Source organism: Mixophyes fleayi, chromosome 5 (genome assembly GCF_038048845.1).
Source record: "Mixophyes fleayi isolate aMixFle1 chromosome 5, aMixFle1.hap1, whole genome shotgun sequence".
NCBI lineage: Eukaryota > Metazoa > Chordata > Amphibia > Anura > Limnodynastidae > Mixophyes > Mixophyes fleayi.
The window spans coordinates 171,084,089-171,095,178 of NC_134406.1; positions in this window are offsets into that span (position 1 = coordinate 171,084,089).

An 11,090-nucleotide genomic window follows, 5' to 3' on the forward strand; every position below is an offset into this window, starting at 1 on the left:
AAAGGTTCTTGTCATGCATTTGGGGCTAGGCCAGGCCTCCTCAGAGGAAGAGCGTTACTTCCCGACGTAAGCGCCCTTTTTTAACGTGGTTTTGTCCACATGTCACCACCTCATCATTCTTCTCCATCACCTCATCCTTCATCTTCATTGCCACATCCTTAATCTCCATCATCTTACTGTTCTAAAACCTCTCGATACACAAAGTTTCTGCTAAACACCTTATCGCTGTGCTCAATCAGTCTTCCTTGAAGGGCAGTATTCATAACCTGCACTTTCACATCACTGCTTCTCCGTACTCGTAAAAATGCGACATACAATGCGACATACAAACACAGGCTCTGATAAATAAACACCCACACAGTCAAGAGTTTGAGCCCTCAACTGGTAAATTTAGCCTTTACTACCCCTCCCACGGGGGGAAGGGGGGATGATGGAAGTTAACTGACTTCACTATTATAATTTTTTTGTCAAATAATGTTAGTATACCAAATTTCAGGTCAATTGGATGAGCCCTTTCTGAGAAAATATTTTTTTCCACACATACACACACACACACACACACACACACTAACACACGCCGCTAGGCTTATATATATTAGATATATATATATATATATATTTATATAAATATATATATATATATCTAATATATAAATGTCTAGTGGCGTGTGTTAGTCTGTCTGTGTGTGTGTGTGTGTGTGTGTGTGGAAAAATAAAACCAAGCTGCAGCACCACCTGCTGGGCGGAGTTATACACTGACCTACTAAATTATTTGTGTTTGTGGAAAAAAAATTCAGAAAGGGCTGAAATTTGGTATACTAAGATGTTTTTAATTTGTTAATTTAATTTTTTAATTGTTAAAAGTGTTTATAAAGATTTAAAAAAAATATATATATATTTCTTGAAGGAGAAGTGACAGTTGGGAGTGGTTGGTGGTTGCCGGAGGTGACAGTGGGGAGTGGTTGGTGGTTGAGGCCTGGGCTATGGCCCAAATGCATGACAAGAACCTTTTTAACACCTTAAGTAGCTTGATTTGACTAGAATGCATGAGTATCATGCACGGGTTAACTTGTATATACATATATATATATATATATATAGTATATACATACACACAGTAGTATTTATACTCAATTTTGTTATGAGTATTATCTTTTCCCTATAGTTTGACTTGACTTATGTACTTTCTTATCTCTGATAAGGATCCATTTTTCCAGCACTCCCTAAGTACTCATAGATATTATTTTAAAAGATGACTTGGGTCCACAATAATTATGTATAATAATTGTTAATTATTAATATAACTGACACCTGAGCTTCTTAGTGATTTATCTAGAGATCCTTCCATGATGCATCTCTTGCTAATAACATAGACAAGAAGTTGAGAAGCAGTTTTTTTTTAACATACTGCTATGCTGAGTGAAGCTTTTACCACTTTGGGACGTAAGGTATATATCAATTGCTTTATCCTTTAGTCAGCTCTGGAGCCTGGAGTGAGCAGATACATGCATCACTGGAACAGACTAGTCTACTGCAAAAATTGCGAGTACAAGTGTACACAGTTACAATGATTATATTTCCTAGGCATATCTGGAAAAATATAGTAGTAATTGTGATATTCAAAGTACAATATCCCCACCTCTTAATTAATATTAAACAATAACAAAAGCGTCAAGTTTTTTCATTGATAACACAATAAATAGCAGACACTGCTACCACTACCACCTCTCCACTGACGACACCCAAATCTATATCTCTCCCGCTGACCTCTCCCCTTCTGTACTATCTTGTGTAACCAACTCTATTTCTGCTATCTCTATTTGGATGTCCCAACTGTGAGGCGCCGACCCCGCACTGTGCATAGATGCAGGGGACGGATGCCTATCTCTCTGCTGAATAGCGTCCCGTTGCCTAGCAATGGGACGCACTTCCGGGTTTCGCAGAGCGTGCATGGGCAGTAGGCCCACGTCCCACTGCTAGGCAATGGGACGCTTCTCTTTCCCAACATGATCGCTGAAATCTCCCCTTACCAGTCAGGGGCCATGTTAGGGTATATCAGGCACCTCCTCCCAACAGTCTGGTGCCAGAGTATTGGTTCTCCAGTCTCCAGCATTCCAGTGTCCTTCTTCTGTTTGTTGTTTATCATTGCAGAACTTTGGCTTGTTTCTTGACCACCCCTTGGCTTTGTTATTCGGTACCTCTTTGCCCAGCAGTTCCTGACCTCGGCTTACTCTGACCATTCTGCTGATAACTCCCCTCGTACCTCGCCTCGGCTGTTTTGCACTCATTATCCTGCCATCCGGTGTAGGCTTCATTTCACTGGCGACTAGTTGGGAGAAATGCGACCTGCACATCTCACGCAGCCAAGCCCATACCTTCTTGTGGGGGACTCTGGTGAATTCTGGGGGTGCGTTAGACTCTGCGCCTCTCAATGTAGTTGCATCAATACCAGTCAGTGACTTCTTCAGTACTGCAAACCTGACAGTATACTCTGGCAATAAGTACACAGGACGAACCATCGGCCCTGGATCTTCTTTTACACTTAGCCCAATGTGTGGACCAACAAGACACCAACCAGGCCCAGCTTCTCTAGTGCATCCAGGGTGTGGTCTCCCGTTTGGACACTCTTCAAGGATCAATACCCGTACGCTCTACGGTTCCTTCTGGAATAGAAGCTTCCACTGCCGCTTCTGCCTCCACCAGCTCCACTAGTTCTGGAAGCCCCCATGGGTTGTGTATACCGCCTCCAGAGTAGTATAACTGTGACCCAAAGAAGTGCTGTGGGTTCCTTAACATAAACCCTTCTTTTTATAGGTTGACGCCTCTTCTGTAGGCATAGGGACCATCCTGTTCTAATAGAATTCCTCCGGTACTCTCAGACCCTGCGCTTTTTACTCCAAAAAATTTTCTTCCACTGAAACTAATTACGGGATTGGAGACAAGGAACTCCTAGCTATCAAACCCGCTTTGGAAGAACGGCGCTATTTACTGGAGGGATCCCGCTTTCCGGTCACTGTATTCACTGATCATAAAAATCTTATTTATTTACAATCCGCTCAATGTCTTAATTCCCGGCAAGCTCGTTGGCTTCTATTCTTCAGTCGTTTCCAGCTCATTCTGACCTTCGGCTGGGTTCCAAGAGTTTTAGGGCTGATGCCCTCTCACGATCCTTCGAACCCTCTGACTTTAAAACTTCCATGCCTGCCAAACCCATCATGAATCCTGTAAACATTTTGACTTTGACACAGTCTTCTATTAAAACTCCTCCTATTGAATAAACCTTTGTGATGTCCATTTGTGCAGCAAATTGTTAAATTGGGCACATAGTTCCAAAATTGCAGGACACGCTGGTGTTAAGAAAACGGTCACACTTCTTTCCCGTTCTTACTGGAGGCCCTCATTTTCTGGTTTTGGAACCCTCTGCAAAACAGGTTTCTAGCTAAAATATATCATTTTCTATCTGTACCACTCTTTCTACGAGCCAGTAAATCTCTTGCCCTACAGTCTGCTAAAAACTGCAGTCCACAGTTAGATATTTTCTAGGATGAGTTATAATTCTTGTTATTAGATTACATTTACTAAGCAGCAGCCTCTTACATAGTACTTCATGTAAAAACAAGAAGAAATAAAATCAACTTCATGGGGTTCGCAATGATGATTATTTAATATGAATATTTTCCTCCAGGCATTTATTAAATGGACATAGGCTGTCTTAATCTTTCACTCTCTCTGGTGTACTGCTCTAGCCTATGATTAGGATATGAAAAAGAACTAGCTAATAATTAGGATATGAAATGAGATCAGCTATGAGTTCTGATTTCCTTACCAAGTGTGAAAAGGGTCAAATTAAATAAATGACTTCAAATAATATATATTATATTAGTTATGCATTAATATTCCCAAAATAATAGATTGCTTCAAGTAATTGGTTTTGAAGCTTATTATTCAAAAACAACATAAATGCAACACATAAATGCAACACAAATGGTTAACTTTGTGATTGCTTGTTGTCTCGAATCACCCTACAAGTTAAGTTACCAGAACCTGTTGTTGATGAGAGCTTCACCTTCAGCAACCCCCTTTCCCATAGAACCAGATATGTATGCCAGTACTCAGTTGTCCCCAGGACTTAATCTTGAGTAGTGGTAACTTAACTCTGGTAGGTGGGCACCACAGAGGATTAGGCAGTGGGATGTTGAGCTAAGATCTCTATAGCAACCGAGATGCAGGATGCACCTGGACCAGATTTAGCAAGTTTACTGAGTGTGCAACAGGATGCAGTAACGACCTTCACCAGTATAACAGATTGGTTGTGTAGAGTAGAGGATTATATAGTACCAGCTGTGACCTGTGTAGAGATAGAGCTAGAGAGAAACTGATAGGTATTTAAAGCAGTAATAGCCAATCAGGGCAGGTGTCAGATTGAGCTGCAGGTGAGAGGAGTTCAAGTGATCACACACAGGCTGGCAAAAACACTGCAGCAGACAGAATAAAAACAGCAATTACCTGCTGTTGCTAACACTTGTAAACAAATATCCATGTTAGGAACCTGCCTAGTTGCCTGCCAAGCAAGAGGGGATGGGGATTTGAAAGCCCAGACTACTCATGTTACTAGTTTCTCCTGCACACAAATGAATATGCTCAATTTTAGTATGTGCTTTATTTCAAGCAGAAGAAATAATAAAGATTAGCAAATCATCTTATTTTAAGGAGGGGCTTTTGAAGGAAGACAATAAAATGGTGTCTCTTGAAATAGTATTGCAAGCAAATATAGTAGGTATTGCTTATTGCTCAACACAACAAACTCAAATGGTCTCTCTGGCAAAAACTGAGGCTAGTCCGGTCACTACTCCAAAGGTCTCATCTCAATGTTAAATAATGCTATCCTCCCCATTTCAACTGATGAGAAGGAATCATATCAAACAAAATGGGAAGCTGGTTTTGGTGACTCCTTAGACCTGGAGGAGTGGGCTGATATCAATGAAGGAGTTGTTTAAACCTTCATCAGTGTCAACATCAAGGACAATGTCTATAAGTTGCTCTTCTGATGGTATTACATCCCAACTAGGCTCCGTACTATTTACATTGATGCTTCTGATACTTGTCAGGGGAATTTTGGTCAGCCAGAGCTTTTCATGCACATATGGTGATGCTGTCCCAACCTCCATCCTTTTTGGTCAGAAGTTGTATTTCTCGCTGATAATGTCATTGGTTTTGCATATCCCACATGACCCTAAGCATATCCTGCCCCCTTTAACTATTTCAGATTTCCACAAGCACTCCATTAAATTTCTTTGACACATCATAAGTGCTGTCAAACAGCAGCTTTGTGGAAAAACCCATCCTCTCCTATCATTACTGCAAGCGAGTGTAGTATATTTATCAAATGGAACACATAAAAAGCATTCTGAGGAACTCCTCTGCATCTTTCCACAAGATTTGTGCTTCTTGGACGTACTATCATGATTTTTTTATTGTTTTGTCTGGATTTGATCTACTAGTGATTGCTCTTTTAACTCTCACCTGCGAGGTACTCCGCCCCCTTCCTTTATTTTGTCCCCCAAGTTCACCTCTGCATCTCCAGTTTTGGTTTGCAGATTCTGATTTTGGTTACAGGCTGTATTGACTGTAGTATTATGTCTTGCTACTTTTTATTTTGTAACATTGTAACCTTTCAATGTACTGTGTCTGATGCTTTCAATAAATAGTATTAAAAAGAAAATGAAAACGTAGGCTAAAACTAGGGCCTGATCAACCACTAGGCTGATCAGGCTGCAGCCTGGGGCGCTGAGTCCTGGGGGGCCGCAGCGCGGAACACTGACAAGCTGTTGGTTTTTTTTGGGTTTTTTTTTTCTTCAAGTGCCGGTGATCGGCTTCTTTCTCCTCTAATGGGGCCGCCCCTGGCCTCAAGGGGGCGGTCCCGCATGTTCCTGTACCCAATCACGCAACTAACAGCATCCAACGCTGTTAGCTGCCCTATCAGTGTATTGCTTAGTGTGGTCACGTGAGATCTCACATCTCACGTGACCACACTAATCACACAGAGCGCGCCTGCAGCTAACAGCGTCGGATGCTGTTAGCTGCGTGTGAAGATGACAGAAGCGCCGGCGTCTGGTCAGAGGAGAACAGAAGACAGCAAGGTAAATGCTTGTTAAATATCAGGGGGTGACACATCGGATGTGGAGGGGGGGAGATGACTGGGGGGATCTTATAATTTGGATATGGGGGGATTAATGATCTGCTAGTATGGATTGGATAGGGGGGATTAATGGAGTGAAAATGGGGATTAATGAACTGGCTAGAAGGGGGGGCTTATGAATTGGATAGAGGGGGCATATGAATTGGATGGGGGAGTTAATGAAATGGCTAGAGGGGGGGATTAATGAAGTGAAAATGGGGATTAATGAACTGGTTAGAAGGGGGGGCTTATGAATTGGATAGAGCGGGCATATGAATTGGATGGGGGAGTTAATGAAATGGCTAGAGGGGGGGGATTAATGAAGTGAAAATGGGGATTAATGAACTGGCTAGAGGGGGGGTTAATGAATTGGATAGGGGAGATTAATGAAAAAGCAATGGGGAGGTAATGAACTGGCTACGGGGGGGGGGGGGGGGTTTAGTGAATTGGATAGGGGGGTCATAAACTGTCTGGTGCGGGTTGATAATAATGACAGGGGGGATGAATTGGTGGGAAAGTGATGAAATGGCTTCGAGAGGGCAGGATTTCTGTATTGTGTGGGGGTGATGTTAATGCTGACTGTGGTTTCAGCGGTCACTAGAATGCTAAATACTAGATAGACAGGGCTGGTAGATGTTACTATAGGAGTGTAAATAATTTTCATATATTTTATTGTCTGTCTGTACTAGGGGGTTGTTTTGTATCATTCAGGGTTTGTTAAAATTTTGCACTATAGTACAATTTTTGCAATATTTTTTGCAATTTTTTTTAAATACAGGACTCCCAAGTTTCCAGAAGCCAACGGACAACACTCCAAGAACATGCAAAAGAGAACACCAGGTAGTCTACACTGCAAGATCAGGTAAGAGAGGAAGTGCATAAAGAAGTGTGTTTAATGTATTAATGTTTTACGATTATCTATATATATAAAAATTTTATTTACACACACACTGGGGAGGGGGGGAACTAGTGTAGTAGCCTGGGGCGGCTGTGACCCTTAATCAGGCCCTGGCTAAAACACACAAAAAAAATAAATCTAAAAGCCACACACGTGTAGGCAGATCATCAGATCTCTACCTAAACTGTTCACACCCGTTAGTGACCAAATATGACAGATCTGATTATTTATCTGCCATACATTGCCAGATCCCACAGGACTAGTGCAGCAAACTCATGACTGCACACATAGCAATAGCAGTCTCTGGCCACCTGGATTTTTGTCTGGTAACAAATTTTAATTGTTTTCACTCATGTTGGTTGGTTTAACCCCACAGATGTATTCCTACACATGTTTAGATTTTTCATGTCTGGTGAAAAATGGAGCAACTATATTTTTTCAGGACTACCATTATTTTGTAATCTGATCTTTCAAGAAGAAATTAATGACTGTTTCATACATATATCAAATTTGAACAACTTAATGCACTACTAAACGTCAATTTGTAGGACTAAAAGTTTGCTTGTGTGACCAGCTCCACATCCAATAGTGATATCCTGGAACAACAAAGGTTATATTTTAATGTTTTACTTTATGATCAGTAGCGACAGAAGCCCGCACTAATCGAATTTGTGGTGGAACAGTTTCTTAGAGGTGCACAATTCAGGTAATACAAACGTTGAGTTCTGCATTTACTTTGTCATTTTGTGCAATGGCTTTCCGCACTGTATTTGTAAATTACACATTCCACATTTTGTAATATATAGAGTCTATAAATAGAGCTGGGATGATACAACTGCTCTGTGGTGTGGTTGGGGTAGGTGTGGTGAATTTCTCCCGGGAACACTAAAAAAACACATTACACAATGGAAACTCTGTGAAGGTGAATTTTCTACTCAAGATTTTTCTTATCTTTAGTTGTATGATTTCAAATAGACTATACTGCCTATATGTGTTAAATCACTAATTCTTAAAACTAGACAAGCCACCTTAATATAACCATGTAGCAAACAGATAACCCCCCTAATCCCTGGTTACCAGAAAGCCTGATCATGTCACAGTTACCTATGCTAGCACCATCCAGGCAGGTGTACAGTAGGGAACTGATGGAAGCCCTGTGGATTAACCCTTTGTTCCGGGGGCTGCCTTTGCTAGATTAACCCTTTGTACTTTTGACTGTTTTGCTGAATCAAACTCTTTGTACAAAAGACTGCTTTTGCTGCATTAACCCTTTGTGCTGTTACTCATTATGCTGTGGACTACTCTAGCTAACGCGAGTTGAAACATTTTTCTGTACATTGCCTGAGCGTGCCAGAAAACTGAATTGTATCCTAACTACCTGTGTCAACACTGCTATTCCCATAATACTATGCTGCTAGCTGCAGTAGAGGAGGAAGGGGATGCTTGGTTGAAGTCCACATTTGTTTTAATTAATATTATCCAATTGTATTTCTGCTGCCTTGTTGTTGAAAGACAATTAATTGTATTACCTGCTCGGCATCTTCAACCAGTTTAGCAAAGCACTGTAACCTTAATGAAACAAATTAGAATAACACTTAATTGCATTAGATTGTAAATTCTCATGAGCAGGCCCCTCTCTCTTTCTGACTTCCCACCTCCTCCATCTGTACAACCTTGCATTATGTCTTTTGCATGTTGTGTACAATACATGTTATATTCATTGCCAACTAGCAGGCTTGGCCGGTGTTGCGCGGGTCCGACTTGTAATGTGTAGCAGTTTTTATATATTAGCAATTATTTGGTAAATAGACCAGAAATGCTATTTAGAAAATAAGATTTGTTGCTTTGTTGCGTTGTCATTATGTCGTGTTTCCGCAAGGTTTCCTTCCCGCAGTCAAACAATTGTTTACAACCAAAAAATAATGTTTTCAATATTTGTCGTATTGTTGGGTTGTCTTGTTGTCGCTATGTGGTCTAATAGGTTACTTTTCAATACTAAATAACTATATAAGATTTGGCAGCTTTACCTTGAACGCTGTGGAAGATATTCGCAAACAAACAAATAAACTTCTTCTTTTACATATATAGATTGTTTTATATACCGTATATGCTTAATTTCTTACTGTTCTTGCGATTCTTGAATGCCCTGTACTCTGCCTGTTGGTCCTCTAGGTCTTTGTAATATGCTCTACTTTCCCACTGTATGGTACTGCTGAAGAATTTTGTGGTACCATGTAAATAAACAATATTAATAGCTATGACAGACAGCCAGACAAAGTCTCTTGTGAATAGGAAAGTAAGGTGGGACATGAGAGCTCAGACTACCTTCTCTTAAAACTCACCTGATAAAAGTCAACTGAAATTTTAAGCTCATAAGCATACTAAGAACATTTTTAATATATGCCATTTTCTGGCAGACAGCAACAGACAAGGTGAAGTCAATAATTTTTATTTGTTTTTTACTTTTCAAAAAAATCTATGAGTTACATATTATTTAGATTCACATAAAAATATATTTCACTATATAGAAATAACTTCTCAAAAATGTCTGCATATTACAAATGTCTTGCACAGAATAACCATTATAGATGTCACTTGTTTTAGATAAGTTATTATACAATTTGTGTTTTAATTATATGTGTATGTATATATGATTTTAAGCAAACAATGCATGCTTTATTTTATTAAACTTTCAGGCTTTGTCCACACTGTTGCTTTTTTATGAGCTTTGCAGGAAGCATTGGAGCTTGAAGATAAGCGGAAAATGATGCAAACAGCCTTTATCACACTCCTACCTTTTACACTTCGTTTTATCAAGCCTGAAAAAAAGCATTAGTGTTGATGTAATATGAGATTCCTTTCAATTTGCATTATGCCAAAAGGACCACTTTAACTAGAATACTGATGCAACTCAGCTATACAATTGGTACACACTGCAGATACAGGACTTGATGTGAACATAGGGGCTGATGCAGAGTTGGATGTATGCCAGTTTACGATGCGTATCATGCGTGAAAATACTCTGCGCCTGCTCAGAAAGTGGGCCCATGCATATGCACTTATGCAGACTTGTGTGTTACTGGAACTTACGCCTGCCTGCTCCTGGATAGGCAGGATAGGAGAGGAAAGGGGTAATTTAATGTTGACCAAGTACAGAGGTGTTTTCGCAGTATTGCGAGCCGATGCAGACTTGCAGATGCATATGCAAATAAACCTATTACAGTGATATTATTTTCACCAGCTTGGGGACTGTTGCAAATACACGCGGATGATAACAATCGCCAGCCCTAGCTAACTGCTTCTGATTGGCTGATTGCGTTTCTGAAGCTGCTGGCTGCTGTGTACATTGATCAAGCATATATTATAGTATTTTGTGTGTGAAGTTTTAAAAATAACCTTACTTTTTCTGTATGAAAACAAATGTTTGTAAATCTTTATTGCACTTATGATCTGGCGTATATGTTGCTGATGCAGAGCTGGACAGAGATGCAGTTGACTCAGCATATGGGCTGAAATACCTTTTAATTGTGTGCACGTTTTTGGGCTGTAAATTACGTCCAAGTTGCTTTCAATTCTGCATCAGTCCCATGCTGTGTAAATTGGTGTTTGTAAATGATACATATCCCAGAGATGCATAGCATTAGTCTACTATTTAAAGTAAATTAAATATATATGCTTCATAATTTAATATGCACCGAGTTTCCCCTGTTAGTGGAGGTAATGAGGAAAATGGTGCTTGTTGTTTTTGATGGGTAATCCTGCAGGGATTCCGTTAATGGTTATATTTAACATATATAGGGAATGGGAATAGGAAAATGAATCGGCCAAATCTAAAAAAAAAAAATCGTAATTTTATTTTACGTATAGAGAATTCACATAGTTTCTGTTAGTATATGTTCTTGAGCATGGGCAGAACAGTGTACGGTGGGTTCCCATAGCAGAATATGGGTAGGTGCTCAGTGGCACCATTCTCCTGGATCGCCTACTCTACTCTCTTATTTAAAGTAGGCTGCA